Source organism: Chrysemys picta, chromosome 12 (assembly GCF_011386835.1).
Source record: "Chrysemys picta bellii isolate R12L10 chromosome 12, ASM1138683v2, whole genome shotgun sequence".
Taxonomy (NCBI): domain Eukaryota; kingdom Metazoa; phylum Chordata; order Testudines; family Emydidae; genus Chrysemys; species Chrysemys picta.
This window is the reverse complement of record NC_088802.1, coordinates 2,196,721-2,216,974: the sequence shown is the minus strand read 5'-3', so window position 1 is coordinate 2,216,974 and position 20,254 is coordinate 2,196,721. Positions and strand designations below refer to the sequence as shown.

General features: G+C 55.1%; 2 long non-coding RNA genes across 2 annotated transcripts; one reads left to right on the top strand and one right to left on the bottom strand.

Moving 5' to 3' along the window:
- The first annotated feature begins 1,948 nt into the window (after nucleotides 1-1,948).
- Nucleotides 1,949-16,052, top strand: LOC135974675 (uncharacterized). Its single transcript, XR_010591799.1, has 3 exons — nucleotides 1,949-2,352; nucleotides 15,349-15,678; nucleotides 15,964-16,052. It is a non-coding gene; the product is annotated as an uncharacterized LOC135974675 (long non-coding RNA).
- Nucleotides 9,036-10,074, bottom strand: LOC135974574 (uncharacterized). The gene is made up of 2 exons (XR_010591777.1): nucleotides 9,943-10,074; nucleotides 9,036-9,540 (listed from the first exon to the last, which is right to left on the bottom strand). It is a non-coding gene; the product is annotated as an uncharacterized LOC135974574 (long non-coding RNA).
- Nucleotides 16,053-20,254: the final 4,202 nt, after the last annotated feature.

Sequence of the window (20,254 nt, the reverse complement as noted above, 5' to 3'; positions counted from 1 at the left end):
CCTGGACAGCTTTATTCTTTGCAGGAAGAGGCAGCAGGAAAAACTGGAATCTCAGGTTCAGAGTTGGCCGGAGAAAAGGATTTTTTTTTCCTCCACTGAAAATGTCAACAAATAGATTTTACGCGCACAGTGATTATTTTCTGTGGAGAATTTCAATCTTGTGGCGAAATCTCAAAAACCGAACAGTTTTGATTCAGAGCAGGGCCGTGTAGGAGTTGTCACTCCAGAGCCTCGTTCTCTTTGGGCCAGAGTATATCTCCTATGATGCATCACTGCTAGGGACTCCTATAACGCCCTTCCCTCATTGAGAGAGGAGAACGTGGTGCATCATGGGAGATGTAGTTCTTCCAAGGAGCCTGCCCCATAGAGAATGAGACACCTGAGTTTACGGTGACCAGATGTCCCGGTTTTATAGGGACAGTCCCAATATTTGGGGCTGTGTCTTATATAGGTGCCTATTACCCCCCCCACCCCATCCCAATTTTTCACACTTGCACTCTGGTCACCCTACCTGAATTACAACTCCCATGGGGCACCACTTTGAAGTTTGGATGCCTCCTTTTCTGTGAGTCAGGCTCCTGGGCTGAACTATACCTCCCCTCTTGGTGAGGGAAATGACACCAATTCACACCAGCTGGGGATCTGGCCCACAGCCTCACACATCTATCACCACAGTCATCTGTAAGTAACTGTCCAGAAGCAAAAGGCCCAGCCCATGGACTAAGCCTGGGAGATGCCTCCAAGGTTGTGTGATGAAGGGATCTCCTGCCATTCGCTGCGTCTCCCTTTCCTTCACAGTCAGATCTGACTCTTCAGAGCTGCTGGGTCCGGACGGAGGCGTATTCTGTGTGAGCCGGAGCCTTGAACATAATCTCGACGTATTGCAGATCCTCACTCGCGTTACCACCAGCTCTGCTGTGCCCCTGTTGAAGACACAAATCAAGTCACACGAGCTCCATCTGCCACTGCCGTCTTTCCAGCCCCGTGAGTGCATTTAAGGGGGAAGTGGGTAAAATGGAGACCCATGGCTGTGTGTTGGGGAATTCGTGTGTGCTATTGTCCCCAGCACACATAGCCCCACGCCAGTGTGACTCAGCCCCCAGAGGGACCCCCCCCAAGTGGATACAGGTCGGCAGAGCTGTGTGCGGAGAAGGGAGCCCAAGGCTGGAATAGCAGAGGGGCTGCGAGTTGAGACTCGATCTATCCACCTATCTTTGTGCACGCTGATCTGTACGTACATGTCTGCCTATCCCCATGTGCACGTCTGTCTGTCTAGATCAGTGGTTCTCAACCTTTCCAGACTATTGTACCCCTTTCAGGAGTCTGATTTGTCTCGCATTCCCCAAGTTTCACCTCACTTAAAAACTACTAGTTTACAAAATCAGACACCAAAATACAAAAGTGTCACAAGAAGAAGAACAGGAGTACTTGTGGCACCTTAGAGACTAACAAATTTATGAAGTGGGCTGTAGTCCACGGAAGCTTATGCTCTAATAAATTTGTTAGTCTCTAAGGTGCCACAAGGACTCCTGTTCTTCTTTTTGAGGATACAGACTAACACGGCTGCTACTCTGAAACCTGTCAAAAGTGTCACAGCCACTCTGTTACTGAAAAATTGCTGAATTACTCCTTTTTACCATATAATTATAAAAGAAATCAATTGGAATATAAATATTGTAGTTACATTTCTGTGTAGAGTTTATAGAGCAGTATAAACAAGTCACTGTTTGTATGAAATTTTAGTTTGTACTGACTTTACTGGTATTTTTTTATGTAGCCTGTTGTAAAACTATGCAAATATCTAGATGAATTGATGTAGCCACTGAAGCCCTTGGTGTTGAAAACCACCGGTCTAGATGATAGATAATCTGGTACTTTTGCAGCTTCTGTTACTGTAATATTTAATGGCTAAAGCATCCCTAACCCTCTCCCATGTTCCGTTGCTCAGGTTTCTACCAGAGTCACATGGACCGCGCATCAGCACTGTCTTGAAATTGACACCACCACCCAGTTAAACTCAGGCTCCAATGTTAATGGTCTCACCTTTGCCGGCTGCTGCTGTTGGGTGTCTGGGGAGGCTGCTGGGGAGGAAAGGAGGAGGCATGGGTTACTGTTGGAAGAGATGACTGGAGGCGTAGGAACTGAACAGAGGACTGGAGAATGTAGATCGGAGGCTCCCGTTCCCCCTTGCACCAGTAGGACCGAAGAGAAGTACCTTTTGAAGGCCGGAAGAACAGGCAGATGGAGTGAGCGCAGAAGGAGGAGTAAATACCTGTGCGTCTGCGCAGCAGGAGGGCGGTAACTAAGATGATGATGCTGACGCCTGCCAGAGCAATCGTGGCTCTGTAGATGGTGAGTTCTGTGCTGGTATCCTGCTTCGATTCCTTTCTGTCGTCTAAATAAAAGGAAGGATGTTAATGTTTCCAGTGGCAAGAATCCTGGGAAGAGCCATAGGAAACCATTTCCAGTGTATTTTGTTGTAGCACTGGATTCTGATCTCATTGGTACCGTAACAGTGTGAATGCAGAGTGACTCTGGTAGTGGAGTCAGGGCTGGATTCTGATCTCACTGGCCCTGGTGTGAATCCAGAGTGTCTCCATTGACACCAGTGTAGTCAGGGCTGGATTCTGATCTCAGAGCAACCAAAGTACATCTGGAGTAATTCCATTGCAGTGAATGGAGTCCAGTCTGGATTCTGGTCTCCATGACCACAGTGTGAATCCAGAGTGACCCCACAGATGTCAGCAGAGTCAGGGGTGGATTCTGATCTCTGTGAGCCCGATGTAAATCTGGACTGACCCCACTGATGCCAAAGGAATGAGGGCTGTATTCTGATCTCAGTGATTCTGGTGTGAATCCAGAGTGAGCCCACTGACCCCAATGGAGTCAGTCCGGATTCTGATCTGAGTGACTCTGGAGTGATCCCACTTAAGTCTGTGGAGTTGCTCCCAATAGAAGCCACAGAGGCGAGTCCGGTTAGGTTGATGCAGCGTGTTAATGGCCAGCTGCCCTCCTGGGGTGTGGGCTAATGGCCGGCAACCTCCATTCATACATGGGACCAACGGGAGAGAATCTCAAGTGACTGGTGCAGCAGAGGGCATGGTGGTGCTGTGTGGGTCACGGGGCCATTCTCGTCTGTCTCAGGGTCGGCGGCTGCATGTCTATGGGGCTGTGGGTGTCCGATTGATTTCTGGACCTCTGTGTGCCTCTCTGTGTCTTTGGCTCTGGGGTTGTGTGTCCCTCACTCACTCCTGCATTAAGCAACCAACTTCCTCTTCAACAAACACTGCAAGAAAACTTCCCCAGTCTCCACCGGCGCCCATTGCAAACCCCTTCGCAGCTGCCAGTAGGAGTCTGATCTTCCCGCAGTGAGTCAGCAGGGCCGGGTCATAACCTCACCTGCGGCAGGCCAAAGGGCTCAGAGCCAACCCGGGCCAATAGCGAGAGAACAGAGGGAGACATCTCTGAGTGCACGATGGCTCTCGGGAGAAGTTGGGATCTGGGGTTTCTAACCACCTCTCTCACCCCGAGGCGCTGACAGGATGTGAGAGAGACCAGAGCTGCAGCCAGCGACAACTCAGCAGAAAAGCCGCCTCGAATCGGCCTGGAGATCTTTTAATTTAAACCTGACAAACACACACACACCCATACCCCCGCATGATCTCCACTGTGGCTTGGAGCCAGCCCTATGTCCCGTTCCCCACTTCCTGAGCCAGCCCGTCTCCCACTTTGGGGCCGGAGTGGATCCAGCGCCCCCCTAGAGGGGACAGGCCCCGTGCCCCATTCTTCCTGACTCTCACCAGTCGCACTCTGGTTTCTCCGCATCACTCTCAGCTCGGTGCCTCCTCCCATCCCTGTCTCCCCACGGTCGATTTCGATGCAGCACTGATAGAGAGCAGAGTCCCGCTCCTGCAGCTTGGTCAGGGTCAGCGTCGCCTTCCCCTGTCTGTGCTCGTCCATCCTGGACACACGGAGCCGCCCCCGGTAGAAGGGGTGGTTAGAATCCAGCACCACGTCTTCTCCAGATCCCCTGAGCCAAAGCACGTTGGTTCTGCTGCCATTTCTGTTCTGGAAGGAGCAGCTCAGGGTCACGTTCTCCCCAACTGTTGAGTTGAGGGACCTGGGCTCCTGGGAAACTCCCAGACCAGCTAGGGAAGAGAGAGAACCTGCATCATACACCAGGCAGCACCGTGCGGCAGGAGAGACCCGTCCTGGCCTCTAGAGACAGCTTCAGCTGCTGTGTTCCTGTGTACAGAGCTAAACTTTCACCTCTCGCTAGTTTAGTAGCAGTGTCAGTCTCTCTGTTCCCTGATTCTCCTTCATCCCTCCACCCATCCACTGATCCTAGATCCATCCATCTGTTCTCCAGTCCTAGCTCCATCCATCCAAACTTTCATTCCTAGACCCATGTCTGTCAATTCATTCATCCATTCTTGTCCATCGCTCCCTAGATCCACATTGATCGATCTATCCCCCAGGAAGATCTGCAATCCCAGATGCTAGATAAATCGAATAATTTGTTCACCTTATCAAGAGCCTTATTCCTGAATTCTGTGCCATACTCACCTGGTTTCTGGGCGGACGCGCCAACATTTGGGATCTGCACTCTCTTGCAACCGTCTGGAATTTCTGCAACAGCTTCGTTTGAATGAAAAAACAGGAGTGGGTGGGTGAGGTTCTATGGCCTTCAAGGTGCAGGAGGTCAGACCAGATGATCATGATGGTCCCTTCTGGCCTTAAAGTCCATGAGAAGATTTTAGTGCATTTCTGATGGCCGCCATCTTGGCCAACAGCCTGCAGATTGAACCGGGAACATCAAAATCTAAAAGCACAAGTTCCTACAACTTGAGCTAGAAGAGCCGGGGCTGTAACAACTTGTATTCTGGGTAGATCAGCACAGAGTGTGATCTCTTAACTCGCACTCTCCAGTGAGTGACACATTCAGTAAGGAAATGAACGATCCAGTCTGGACAGCAGCCCTGGGTTGGCTAATCCCATGTTAAATCCAGCCTAGTTGACACTGGCTCCACATGTTGTGTTTGCAGCCTGTTAAAGATTTGTGTGGGGAGCGAGAGATTAGAGCCATCTCAGGAAGGGAGGGATAGATCCTGTGGGGAGAAGGATGGAGGCACATATTGTTGAGGGAAGGATGGGTGGATGGATACCGCACAGGGGTGGATAGATAACAGAGGGGAGGGTGGGTGGATTAGTTTAGATAGATGGGGATGGCTAGATATGGCTGTGGGGAAGGGAAGGGATGGACAGATTGACCTGGGGGAGTAGACAGACTGATCCCCAGGTTAGCTAGCCAAGATTTGCTGACATACCTGCTGTCCAGTTGGGGATGAGGAGGACAATGCAGAGGACGGGGCTCAGAGCTGGCAGCTGCTCCATGGTCCCCGCTCTCTGGGCGGCTCCGCAGGGCCCGCTCAGCTCAGCATCCCCCGGAAGCGTCAGTTTGCGAGGGCCGGTGGAAGCGTTTGTGGTCAACATCTCTGAGATGGGCCGGATAAGGGGGGGAGGAGAGTTAGGTGTTTGTCTGTGCTAGTAAATGTGACGGGGCCTGTGTACATGTTTGTGACCATGTGTGCCCCCTGCTGGCATGGATCAGCCCCGCTCCTCTGTGTGTCCTCGACCCCAAAACGCCCACAGCTGCGGGGAATTCCCCTCCACTCAGAGCTGGGTTGGCCGATGTGACGGAGCAGGGAGCAGGGCAGATTTGACCTGGGAATGTTGCAGGGGGGTTGCGGTGGGGATGTGGGACTTCCCTTGAAGGAAGCTACCTGAGCTGTAACCTGAGCCAGGAACGGGGGTGGGGAGAATTAACACCTTCTGCCCAGGAGACTGAACAAAGGAGAGGAGGAGCTGGGGGGAGGGGGAAGAGAGGAGCTGCAGGAGGACTTTTGGTTTGGTTTCAGTTTGGGCTGGGTGGTGCAACGCAGGGAACCCCAAGCTGGGGTCTAAGCTCCCTGAGGGACCTAATTGAGGGGGGTCTGGTCGTACCTACACGCTCTGCTTGAGACTGTGTTCCTGTCCTTAAATAAACCTTCTGCTTTACTGGCTGGTTGAGAGTCACAGTGAATCTCAGGAAGAGGGGTGCAGGGCCCTGACTCCCCCACACTCCGTGACAACTGGTGGCAGCGGCGGGATCTACTGCACCCCGTGGACGGCGCTTCCTGCAGTAAGTGACTGGGGAGCAGTAAAACGAAGGGGGATTGACGGGACCAGGCGTGCTGAAGAGTGAGAGAGAGACGGTTATTACCCCTGGGAGTGTGTGACCAGCGAGAAGGACTTTTGCGGTAACAGGGTCCCCCGGGGGGATCGCAGCGAGTGGTCCCAGGGGCGGAGGAGTCTGCAGCTCGACCCTGGCAGAGAGGTGGTGACCTTGAGAAGGGCTGGCACACTAGGGGTCTCCCTGGGAACTGTGGGGAGCTGTGAGCACACAGGCCGGTGAGTGGCCAGCAGGAAGATGTATGCCAAGCGGCTTAAGAGTGACCTGGTGGAGCTGTGCAAGCAGAGGGGGCTGCGCAGTGGGAGGCTCACCAAAGCACAGCTCATTGCCCGGCTGGAGGCAGGAGATCGCGCGAATGAACTGATCCCTGTGTCTCAGGGAAGCAGCCTGGCAAATGCAGCGCAGGCCCCAGTGTCTGTCCCAGCTGGGAGTGGTCAGCCGGCTGCTGAGGGCTTCCCGAGACCCCTCCTTCCTATGCCTAGGGGAAAGGTGGGGAGGAGCCCAGCAAATACCGAAGGCGCCGTGACCCCCCCGGCCAGCAAGGGACCCTCCCGGCGAAGCTCGCCGGCCAGCAGAGGATCCTCCCGGCGACGTTCGGCATCTGTGGAGCGGAATTGGCTGGAATGGGAGAAAGAGCTAAAATTGAGAGAGCTGGAGGATCGTGAACAACAGAGACAGCATGAACGGGAGGAGAAAGAGAAACGGAGGCAGCATGAACGGGAGGAGAATGAGAGACAGAGACAGCATGAACTGGAACTGGCGAGACTGAAGGGCAGCGAACCCCCGGCTGCGGTGAGTGAGGGGGGACCCAGGACTGCACGGAGCTTTGATAAGTGCATCCTGGCCCCACGCAAGGAGGGGGAGGACATGGATGACTTCCTGGATGCCTTTGAGACGGCCTGCGAGCTGCACTGGGTTGATCCCGCGGACAGACTCCGGGTCCTTACCCCCTTACTGGACCCCAAAGCCGTGGCATTGTACCGCCAACTGGGAGAGGCAGAGAAAGGGGACTACGAACTATTCAAAAAGGCCCTGCGACGAGAGTTTGGGCTGACTCCTGAGATGTACCAGGAAAGGTTCCGGAGTCAGGATAAAACCCCTGAGATCTCATATCTGCAACTAGCCGTCCGCATGGAAGGATACGCCAGCAAGTGGGCTGATGGGGCCCAGACGAAGGAGGACCTGGTTAAACTGCTGGTACTGGAGCAACTGTATGAGCGGTGCCCATCCGACCTGAGGCTGTGGTTGGTGGACAGAAAGCCAGAGAACCCGCGAAACGCAGGGCGGCTGGCCGATGAGTTTGTAAAGAGCCGGTCAGGGGGTGGCAGGGAGGAGCCCCAAAGGAACAGGCCCGCCACGACGCAGAGAGAGAGTCACCCTGGGACCTCCCAAAGGGGGAATATGGGGAATCCCCTCCCACGGGGAATGCCCAGCATCAGGGACAACCGACCGGCTCGAGGGGACCCACGGGACATGAGCTGCTATTACTGCGGCCGAAGAGGCCACGTTCGGGCCCAGTGCCCCAAGCTCAAGGACAGACTGAGCAGACCGAACCCGCACCGGGTTAACTTGGTAGAGGCCCAGACGGACGAGGGGCAGGCTTCTCACGCAAGAGGGGCTGGCAGCTTATCAACTGCTCAAGAGAGAGAAGGGCCCCAGGCCAGCTTCTCTGGGGGGCCAGATGCTCCGGATTCAAAGTTCTCCGTTTACAGGGTGGGCGCGGGGCTGTCCCTGCGGAGCGAGTGCCTTGTTCCCCTGGAGGTGGATGGGAAGAAAGTTTATGGATACTGGGACACGGGCACAGAGGTGACACTGGCCCGGCCCGAGGTGGTGGCCCCAGATCGGGTGGTGCCCAACACCTTCCTGACCCTGACAGGGGTGGCCGGGACCCCATTCAAGGTTCCCGTAGCGAGGGTACACCTGAAATGGGGGGCCAAGGAGGGCCCCAAGGATGTGGGAGTGCACCACCATTTGCCCACTGAGGTGTTGATGGGGGGGACCTAGAGGACTGGCCAAGCAGCCCCCAGACCGCCTTAGTCGTGACCCGTAGCCAGAGCCGGCGAGGGGCACTACGCCCTGACCTTGGGAAGGATGTCACACCAGAGGCACCGATCTTCCTGCAGTGAGTCAGCAGGGCCGGGTCATAACCTCACCTGCGGCAGGCCAAAGGGCTCAGAGCCAACCCGGGCCAATAGCGAGAGAACAGAGAGAGACGTCTCTGGTGCCCGGTGGCTCTCGGGAGAAGTGGGGGTCTGGGTTTCTAACCACCTCTCTCACCCCGAGGCGCTGACAGGATGTGAGACAGGCCAGAGCTGCAGCCAGCAACAACTCGGCAGAAAAGCCACCTCGAATCGGCCGGGAGATCATTTAATTTAAACCTGACACACACAGACACACGCATTATATCCACTGCAGCTTGGAGCCAGCCCCATGTCCTGTTCCCCACTTCCTGAGCCAGCCCCTCCCCCACCTTGGGACCGGAGTGGAGCCAGCGCCCCCTAAAGGGAAAAGTCCCCGTGTCCCTATGCCCTGTGTGAGGGGCTGGCTGGTGCATGTTCGTATCTGCATCCCACTGAGAGGGAAGTGGGGTGCAATGGTTAGGGTGGATGGGCGGCAGTCTGGGAGCCAGGACTCCGTTCTCTCCCCAGCTCTGAGACGGTAGTGGGGCCTAGTGGGTACAGTGGTGCTGGGAGCCAGGACTCCTGGGTTCTGTCCTCAGTTCAGTGTCTCATCCTGGGCCACGTTCCTTCCCCTCTCTGCCATTTATTTTCCACAACGAATAACATGATTATGAATAAAGGAATGTTTGCGTAATAGATTTTATTTCCACACATTGACATATATTTATTTTTTGCAACACGTTTCTCTTGCAATTGGCGAATTCCTTCTAACAAATCAAGCCTGCTCCAGACATTTTTTTCCTGTATAAACCAGATAAGTTTTCTCTAGAATTCAGTTTTCTCTGGCGGCTGACTCTGTTACAGCATGTAATTTAGATTTGTAAATGGAAAAATATTGTCCCACAAGGAATGAATCTGGAGAAATATTTAATTTTCTTTAATGTTCTTCTCATACACAAGATGTACAGGCCAGACCCACAGACAGAAGCAGAGGAGAGCGGAGAAGCCCCGGCCCGGCAGGAGCCCCCGGCAGTGGCTCAGAGTCCAGCGAAGTCTGACGGCTTCTGAACCCAGAGCTGGGAAAATCCTACCAGTGACCAGCCCCCGTGAGCGGCTAAATCAGAGACACCTGCCCTGGTGCCTGGGGCAGCTTGGGGCCAGCACCCACCGCGGGATCCACGGGGACACCTGGGAAACAGAACGAGAGCATCACTGAACATACTGGGGGGAAACGCCACGGGGATGGAGTCCTATAAATACCAGAGAGAGACTGATTCCACCAGGGATGAAATGCAGCCACCTCTGGGGTAGAACATGGGGGCTGTTTATACAGGCACCCTTCACCCGGCTCTCAGACATGGCCCCTATGGGGTGGGATGCAGGGGCTGTTTATACAGGGACAGCTTTCCTGGTGCTGAGAAGCAGCTGGCTCTGGGGTGGGGCAGTGGCTGGTTACGTGGGGATCCCTCACACAGTGCTGAGAAGCAGCTGGTTCTGGTGTGGGGCAGGGGCTGGTTACCAGCCCACACAGCAATGCCATGTAACCGTTTGGGACAGGAAGTGAAGGCGAAACCCGCACGGAGCCAGTACCGTTCCAAGGCCGCAGGCTGAGGATGATTCCCAGGGAGAAGAGAACGACGAGTGACAGGGAGATGACGGCTCGGTAAAAGAGGGGCCCCGAGTCCCGACAGAGCTCACGTCCCCCTGGAGCCCCTAGACAATAGAAATGAGGGGTTAGGAGATTCCTGGGATGACGCCCCCTAGAGAGGACAGGCCCCTTGCCCCATTCCCTGCCCCCCTGACTCTCACCAGTCTCACTCCGGTGTCTCCGCATCACTCTCAGCTCGGTGCCTTCTCCCATCCCTGTCTCCCCACGGTCGAGTTCGATGCAGCACTGATAGAGAGCGGAGTCCCGCTCCTGCAGCTCGGTCAGGGTCAGCGTCGCCTTCCCCTGTCTGTGCTCGTCCATCCTGGACACACGGAGCCGCCCCCGGTAGAAGGGGTGGTTAGAATCCAGCTCCAGATCCTCTGCGGATCCCCTGAGCCAAAGCACCTTGGCTCTGCTGCCATTTCTGTTCTGGAAGGTGCAGCTCAGGGGATCTGGAGAAGACGTGGTGCTGCATGCTAACCACCCCTTCTACCTGGGGCGGCTCCGTGTGTCCAGTCTGGATTAGACCAGTCAGAGGAACGCGACACTGACCCTGTCTAAACTGGACAAGAGAGACTCTGGCCTCTATCAGGGTGTCTGATTTCTGGACCTGTGTGTGCTTCTCTGTGTCTCTGGCTCTGGGATTGTGTGTCCCTCACTCACTCCTGCATTAAGCAACCAACTTCCTCTTCAACAAACACTGCAAGAAAACTTCCCCAGTCTCCACCGGCGCCCATTGCAAACCCCTTCGCAGCTGCCAGTAGGAGTCTGATCTTCCCACAGTGAGTCAGCAGGGCTGGGTCATAACCTCACCTGCGGCAGGCCAAAGGGCTCAGAGCCAACCCGGGCCAATAGCGAGAGAACAGAGAGAGACGTCTCTGAGTGCACGATGGCTCTCAGGAGAAGTGCGGATCTGGGGTTTCTAACCACCTCTCTCACCCCGAGGCGCTGACAGGATGTGAGACAGGCCAGAGCTGCAGCCAGCGACAACTCAGCAGAAAAGCCTCCTCAAATCGGCCTGGAGATCATTTAATTTAAACCTGACACACACAGACACCCATACCCCCGCATGATCTCCACTGTGGCTTGGAGCCAGCCCTATGTCCCGTTCCCCACTTCCTGAGCCAGCCCGTCTCCCACTTTGGGGCCAGAGTGGATCCAGCGCCTTCCTAGAGGGGACAGGCCCCGTGCCCCATTCTTCCTGACTCTCACCAGTCGCACTCTGGTGTCTCCGCATCACTCTCAGCTCGGTGCCTCCTCCCATCCCTGTCTCCCCACGGTCGAGTTCGATGCAGCACTGATAGAGAGCGGAGTCCCGCTCCTCCAGCTCGGTCAGGGTCAGTGTCGCCTTCCCCTGTCTGTGCTCGTCCATCCTGGACACACGGAGCCGCCCCCGGTAGAAGGGGTGGCTAGCATCCAGCACCATGTCTTCTCCAGATCCCCTGAGCCAAAGCACGTTGGTTCTGCTGCCATTTCTGTTCTGGAAGGAGCAGCTCAGGGTCACGTTCTCCCCAACTGTTGAGTTGAGGGACCTGGGCTCCTGGGAAACTCCCAGACCAGCTAGGGAAGAGAGAGAACCTGCATCATACACCAGGCAGCACCGTGCGGCAGGAGAGACCCGTCCTGGCCTCTAGAGACAGCTTCAGCTGCTGTGTTCCTGTGTGTAGAGCTAAACTTTCACCTCTCGCTAGTTTAGTAGCAGTGTCAGTCTCTCTGTTCCCTGATTCTCCTTCATCCCTCCACCCATCCACTGATCCTAGATCCATCCATCTGTTCTCCAGTCCTAGCTCCATCCATCCAAACTTTCATTCCTAGACCCATGTCTGTCAATTCATTCATCCATTCTTGTCCATCGCTCCCTAGGTCCACATTGATCGATCTATCCCCCAGGAAGATCTGCAATCCCATATGCTAGATAAATCGAATAATTTGTTCACCTTATCAAGAGCCATATCCCTGAATTCTGTGCCATACTCACCTGGTTTCTGGGCGGACGCGCCGACATTTGGGATCTGCACTCTCTTGCAACCTTCTGGAATTTCTGCAACAGCTTCGTTTGAATGAAAAAACAGGAGTGGGTGGGTGAGGTTCTATGGCCTTCAAGGTGCAGGAGGTCAGACCAGATGATCATGATGGTCCCTTCTGGCCTTAAAGTCCATGAGAAGATTTTAGTGCATTTCTGATGGCCGCCATCTTGGCCAACAGCCTGCAGATTGAACCGGGAACATCAAAATCTAAAAGCACAAGTTCCTACAACTTGAGCTAGAAGAGCCGGGGCTGTAACAACTTGTATTCTGGGTAGATCAGCACAGAGTGTGATCTCCTCACTCGCACTCTCCAGTGAGTGACACATTCAGTAAGGAAATGAACGATCCAGTCTGGACAGCAGCCCTGGGTTGGCTAATCCCATGTTAAATCCAGCCCAGTTGACACTGGCTCCACATGTTGTGTTTGCAGCCTGTTAAAGATTTGTGTGGGGAGCGAGAGATTAGAGCCATCTCAGGAAGGGAGGGATAGATCCTGTGGGGAGAAGGATGGAGGGACATATTGTTGAGGGAAGGATGGGTGGATGGATACCGCACAGGGGTGGATAGATAACAGAGGGGAGGGTGGGTGGATTAGTTTAGATAGATGGGGATGGCTAGATATGGCTGTGGGGAAGGGGAGGGATGGACAGATTGACCTGGGGGAGTAGACAGACTGATCCCCAGGTTAGCTAGCCAAGATTTGCTGACATACCTGCTGTCCAGGTGGGGATGAGGAGGACAATGCAGAGGACGGGGCTCTGAGGTGGCAGCTGCTCCATGGTCCCCGCTCTCTGGGCGGCTCCGCAGGGCCCGCTCAGCTCAGCTCAGCATCCCCCGGAAGCGTCAGTCTGCGAGGGCCGGTGGAAGCGTTTGTGGTCAACATCTCTGAGATGGGCCGGATAAGGGGGGGAGGAGAGTTAGGTGTTTGTCTGTGCTATTAAATGTGACGGGGCCTGTGTACATGTTTGTGACCATGTGTGCCCCCTGCTGGCATGGATCAGCCCCGCTCCTCTGTGTGTCCTCGACCCCAAAACGCCCACAGCTGCGGGGAATTCCCCTCCACTCAGAGCTGGGTTGTCCTGTGAATCAGGAGCAGGGGGAACAGGGTCCCCCCCACCTCCCTGTAGCTCCCCATCAGCCCTGGGATGTAGCAGAGGGACAGCTGGCCTGTCTGTAAGGTAGGTGGGTTTGGCACCGTGTGTTTTATTGCGGGGGAGGTGGATGGGAGAGGGTGGAACGGGGCAGGATGGATGGATCTGTCCTCAGCGCCTTCAGTCTGTCTGTCAGCAATTCATCCCGTCCATCTGTCTGCGGGAAGGCCCTGTCTGCATCCGTCCACTCATCGCTCTGTCTATCCATCCATCCCCCTGTGGTAGGGCCCTCCATCCACCTGTCTACCCATCACTCTGTTCATCCATCCGTTGCTCTGTCCATCTGTCTGTGGTAGGACCCTCTGTACGTCCATCCACCCACCACTCCATCCATCTGTCTGGGGAGAGGGCCCTGTCTCCATCTGTCTACCCATCGCTCTGTCCATCTGTCTGTGGTAGGGCCCTGTCTCCATCCATGGCTCCATCCACCTGGCTGCAGTAGGGCCCTCTGTCTGTCCATCCATCCATCTATCGATCCGTCTCTGATACACTCTCTATTTGTCTATAGCTCTGTCCCCCCGCCCCCGTAATACGCTCTCTCTCTTCATCCCACACATCCCATTTTCCCTTTGCACCCCCGCCACCTCCAGCTCCCCCCGAGCACCAATCTCCGCCCTGACAGTGGAAACCCCAGTGATCCTGTCACCGACACGTAGCTCCCGGCTGCCCCGGGATAGCTGATTTTCCCCAGTGGTTCCTGGAACCAGCAGCTCCCTCTGTAATGCACTGGGGGATCATTTCGGGGCAGTGAGAGGGGACTTGGACTCACGGAGCGATAAGGACACCATTACCACCAGAGCACCCCAGCCCTACAGCCAGCGGCTGCATCAGAGAGGCCGAGGGCCCTGGGGATGCAGAAATGAACCCGTCCTGCTGTTGAACGCAACACCTCTGGTCAGTTTCACTTTCACACTCCCCTGCCCACAGGCCCAGTGACCTCCTGGCTGCCTGGTATCTGAGCAGGTGCCTCCCCCTCGCCAGCCACAAGAGTTTCCATCGTGTGCCCGGGCTGCTCGCTCCGGAGCAGCCGTTACTTGCCGTCCCTGGGTCCCGTCTGATCGACAGTCCCGGTCTGTGACTCCCGGGGTGGCTCCCAGCCCACGGAGAGCATGGGGCGGCTGCCGGCCCCTAGCATCATCTGCTTCATCGTCTTCCTCGTCCCCTCCATAGCAGCTGGTGAGACAAGCTCAGATTTATGAGGTGGATGGAGAGAGAACTCAGGAGTCCTGGCTCTGAGCTCTCCCTGCTCTAGCCCACTAGACCCCCACTTCCCTCCCATAGGGGTATGGAGAGATGGTCTCAGAATACATAGACAGCTGAGGATGGATGGATGGAAAGGGAGCGAGATGGAGGGGGGTGTTTGGGGATGGATGGATAAGGAGAAAGGGAAGGGGATGGATGGATAACTAGAGAGATGGAGGGGGTGTTTGAGGACGTATGGATGGATAGGGAGGTGTATGAGGATGGATGGATATACAGGGGAATACGTGCGGGGGTTGTAGGGGGATGGATAGGTTTATTCTAGAGGACTGTCTGGTCTACCATTGTTAAGGTTTAGACCAGCTTCCTCTTTAAAGCTTGACTCTCCTAAGTGCCCTAAAGTCCACCCGGTTACTTACATTGCCTTGAAATGCGGTGTGCTTCCCGGGGCTGCAGGCTGGGATTCGTGGGTAGCGGGGTGTGGAGGGGAATGGATGGTGCAGGTTAGCGGCAGATGCATGGATAGATGGACAGAACTGAGCATGGATGGAGGGAATGACAAATAACTGAGGACAGAGGGATGGACAAAGGTGAGGGTGGATGGATGACGGGAGAGATGGATGGATGGAGCTGAAGACAGATGGACGGCGCTGAGGGTGGATGGTTGGGTGGATAGATGGAGATAAGGACAGACAGATGGGTGGGTGGATGAGAGAGCTGAGGATGAATTGATGAATGGACAGATGAGGCTGTGGACAGGTGGGTGGCTGGACAGATCCGATGGTGGATGGACGGAAAGTGCTGAGGACAGACGGGTCTCGGGCTGGGTAGAGCAGTGGAGCAATAGATGATAGACAGACTCTGCTGCGGGAAGGCGAGGGGAACGGATAGACAGATGCAGGCAGCGCCCCATGACAGCAGCGCAGTCCCTGCCCTGTGTCCCTCACGTGGCTCGTTCTGCTCCCTGCAGGTCTCGGGATTCAGCAGCTGCCCCCCACGGCGAGCGTCCCGGCCGGCAGCAGCGTCACCCTGAGCTGCACCTTCCACATCCTCAACCAGACCGGGACACAAGTCACCTGGGCCAGGGGTTCCCGGGAGGCCGTCGTGCTGGACCCCGCCCACCCCTTCTACCAGGGGCGGCTGGCCGAGAGCCAGCGGGACCAGCAGGGCCAGGTGGAGGCCACGGTGATCCTGTCGGAGCTGATGGAGAGGGACTCGGGTCTCTACCGCTGCTACATCACCTACCCGCAGGGCGAGCAGGGGAAGGGCACCGGGACCACCCTGACTGTGATGGGCAGAGGTGACTTGGGGGGCTTGGGACTCGGGGCCTTTCCTTCTAGGGGGCATCAGCTCTGATCTGGGCCCAGGGCGGGGACTGGCTGGCTTGGGAAAGGGGAATGGGGAATTTCCCCTCTAGGGGGTGCCAGCCCATGAATCTCCTAGCCCCTCATTTCTCTTGTCTAGAGTCCCAGGGGGACGTGAGCTCTGTTCCCAGAACAGCCAACCTGGGGCTGCTGGGTGGTTGGTTCGTTCATTTGTGCATTGACTGCACTAAATTCTTCTCCTACTTTTAATTCAAACGAAGCTGTTGCAGAAATTCCAGCCGGCTGCAAGAGAGCGCTGGTCCCAAATGTTGGATCGTCGACCCAGAGACCAGGTGAGTTTGCCACGGAGTTCAGGGTAACGGCTCTTGTTGGGGTGAACAAATGACTGGATTTATCCAGTCTCCAGCATTGCAGCTCTTCTCTGGGGATTGATAGAGCAGTGCAGATGGAGGGCAGGAGGGATAGAAAGGGAGGCTGGATGGCTGAATTGACAGATGTGGTGTGACGGGTTGGATCACAGAAAACCCCCTGGGAACTGCCAACTGATGTGCTGAGACTACCTCTGAGCCGGTTTTCCCTGGCAGCTCGGGACTTCAGTGCCCTGCCTGGTTCGAGCCAGACACGCTAGCCTGCTGCAAACCCAGACCCAGGTCTGAACAACGTCCCCCAGAAGCTGCAGGCTTCCAAGGTTCCATTGTCCGTTAAGTGTTTCTTGATTGGGCACTTATCTTGCCAATTCCTTTCTTAAGCAGCTGACCAAATGCCTTACTGAGGCTACTTAAAATCAAACAAGTACAGAGCCAATATTCATAACTTCGAATTCAAAAATGACCCGTGCATACGAATAGGCTGAATAGATTCAGTGGATCATAACCTTTGCAGAGAGATGTGACATGGCATATGTAGCACAAAACATATTCCAGGTATGTCACATATACATTCATAAGCATATATCCATAAAGCCTTATGGGGTGCTAAGTCCCAGGTGGCTCTAGAAAGAAAGGGTTGATAGGTAGCAGGATGGATGGATAGCTCCAGAACTGGAGAATGGATGGACCTAGGGTCAGAGGATGGATGAATGAAGGAGAATCAGGGAACAGAGAGACAGACACTGATACTAAGCTAGCGAGAGGTGAAGGTTTAGCTCTGCACACAGGAATACAACGGCTGCTGCTCTCTCTAAAGGCCAGGACGGGTCTGTCCTGCTGCCCGGTGTATGATGCGGGTTCTCTCTCTTCCCTAGCTGCTCTGGGAGTTTCCCAGGAGCCCGGGTCCCTCCAGATGACAACCGGGGAGAACGTGACCCTGAGCTGCACCTTCCAGAACAGAAATGGCAGCAGAGCCAAGATAATTTGGCTCAGGGGATCCGCAGAGAATCTGGAGCTGGATTCTAGCCACCCCTTCTACCGGGGGCGGCTCCGTGTGTCCAGGATGGACGAGCACAGACAGGGGAAGGCGACGCTGACCCTGACCGAGCTGCAGGAGCGGGACTCTGCTCTCTATCAGTGCTGCATCGAACTCGACCGTGGGGAGACAGGGATGGGAGGAGGCACCGAGCTGAGAGTGATGCGGAGACATCAGAGAGAGACTGGTGAGAGTCAGGAGGGCAGGGAATGGGGCAAGAGGCCTGTCCCCTCTAGGGGGCGTCATCCCAGGAATCTCCTAACCCCTCATTTCTATTGTCTAGGGGCTCCAGGGGGACGTGAGCTCTGTCGGGACTCGGGGCCCCTCTTTTACCGAGCCGTCATCTCCGTGTCGCTCGTCGTTCTCTTCTCCCTGGGAATCATCCTCAGCCTGCGGCCTTGGAACGGTACCGGCTCCGTGCGGGTTTCGCCTTCACTTCCTGTCCCAAACGGTTACATGGCATCGCTGTGTGGGCTGGTAACCAGCCCCTGCCCCACCCCATAACTAGCTGCTTCTCAGCACTGTGTGAGGGATCCCCACGTAAGCAGCCACTGCCCCACCCCAGAGCCAGCTGCTTCTCAGCACCGGGCAAGGAATCCCCACATAACCAGCCCCTGCACCCCACCCCAGAGGGTCCGTGTCTCAGCGCTGCGTGAAGGGTCACTGTATAACCAGCCCCCACATTCTACCCCAGAGGTGGCTGCATTTCATCCCTGGTGGAATCAGTCTTTCTCTGGTATTTGTAGGGCTCCATCCCCGTAGCATTTCCCCCCAGTATGTTCAGTGACGCTCTCGTTCTGTTTCCCAGGTGTCCCCGTGGATCCCACGGTGGGGGCTGGCCCCAAGCTGCCCCAGGCACCAGGGCAGGTGTCTCTGATTTAGCCGCTCACGGGGGCTGGTCACTGGTAGGATTTTCCCAGCTCCGGGTTCAGAAGCCGTCAGACTTCGCTGGACTCTGAGCCACTGCCGGGGGCTCCTGTGGGGCCGGGCTTCTCCGCTCTCCTCTGCTTCTGTCTGTGGGTCTGGCCTGTACATCTTGGGTATGAGAAGAACATTAAAGAAAATTAAATATTTCTCCAGATTCATTCCTTGTGGGACAATATTTTTCCATTTACAAATCTAAATTACATGCTGTAACAGAGTCAGCTGCCAGAGAAAACTGAATTCTAGAAAAAACCTACCTGGTTTATACAGGAAAAAACTGTCCGGAGCAGGCTTGATTTGTTAGAAGGAATTTGCTGATTGAAAGAGAAACGTGTTGCAAAAAATAAATATATGTCAATGTGTGGAAATAAAATCTGTAAGGCAAAAATTCCTTTATTCAAAATCATGTTATTCCTCGTGGAAAATAAATGGCAGAGAGGGGAAGGAACGTGGCCCAGGATGTGGCCATGAACTGAGGACAGAACCCAGGAGTCCTGGCTCCCAGCACCATTGTACCCACTAGGCCCCACTCCCGTTTCAGAGCCAGGGAGAGAAGCGAGGAGTCCTGGCTCCCAGACTGACCCCCTTCCCCGCTTAACCATTACACTCCACTTCCCTCCCAGTGAGATGCAGCTACGCACATGCACCAGCCAGCCCCTCACACAGGGCATACCACACCCCGCTACCTGCCATCCATCCCTTGTACCTGGTCTATCACTGCAGCCATCTCACAAGCTCTGACCACAAAACTTTCCACCGCCCCCCCCCAGAGGTGACATTTCCAGAGGATGCTGAGGCTGAGCTGAGCTGAGCTGGGCTGCGGAGTCGCCCAGAGTGCGGGGACCATGGAGCCGCTGCCAGCCCTGAGCCCCGTCCTCTGCATCCTCCTCTTCATCCCCACCTAGGGAGCAGGTATGTCGGCAAATCCTGGCTAATTTAATCTGCCTACCTGTCCCATCCCTAGATCCATCTCTGTCTGACCATCCATCTACCCCATCCCTAGATCCATCTCTGTCCATCCATCCACCTACCCCATCCCTAGATCCATCTCTGTCCATCCATCCACCTACCCCATCCCTAGATCCATCTCTGTCTGTCCTTCTGTCCATCTGCCCCATCCCTAGATCCATCTCTGTCCATCCATCCACCTACCCCATCCCTAGATCCATCTCTGTCTGTCCTTATGTCCATCTGCCCCACACCTAGATCCATCTCTGTCTGACCATCCATCTACCCCACCCCTAGATCCATCTCTGTCCATCCATCCACCTACCCCATCCCTAGATCCATCTCTGTCTGTCCTTCTGTCCACCTGCCCCATCCCTAGATCCATCTCTGTCTGTCCTTCTGTCCATCTGCCCCACACCTAGATCCATCTCTGTATGACCATCCATCTACTCCATCCCTAGATCCATCTCTGTCTGTCCTTCTGTCCACCTGCCCCAGCCCTAGATCCATCTCTGCCTGTCCTCCTGTCCATCTGCCCCACACCTAGATCCATCTCTGTTTGTCCATCCATCCACCTACCCCATCCCTAGATCCATCTCTGTCTGACCATCCACCTATCCCATCCCTAGATCCATCTCTGTCCGTCCATCTATCCACCTGCCCCACCCTAGATCCAGCTGTATCTGTTCTCTGTCTAGATCCTTATCTATCTATTCATCCCACCCCACCACTTCATTTATGGCTATTTATCCATCCATCCTCCATCCCTACAGCATCCATACCTATCTCTCTATACATCTGTCTGCCACCTCCATCCCTAGAGCTGTATCCATCCTTTCCTCTAGCCCCACCCCTAGCTCCATGTCTGTCTGCCTAGCCCCATGCACATGCGTCTATCCAATCTAACCCACCCTTCCTTCTGCAGTATCTCCCCATTTCTCTGCGGTCTCTATCCATCCCTCCCACCCACAGTGTCTGTCTGTCCGTCCCTCCCGCCTGAAGATCCCCCACCTCATGCATTTTTAGCGCACCGCAAACAGGAACTGTGGAGCCAGCATAAACTAGACTGGATTGAACATCAGAACAGCCAGTCCAGGGCTGCTCCATGGTTGGGTCGTTCATTTTTGACCCATTCCGTGGTGGAATCAGTATCTCGCTCTCTCTTTCTCACTGGTATTTATAGGGCTCCATCCCTGTAGCATTTCCTCCCCACTCCCCCCGCCTCTCCGCCCAGTAGATTCAGGGACGCTTTCATTCTGTTTCCCAGGCGTGCCC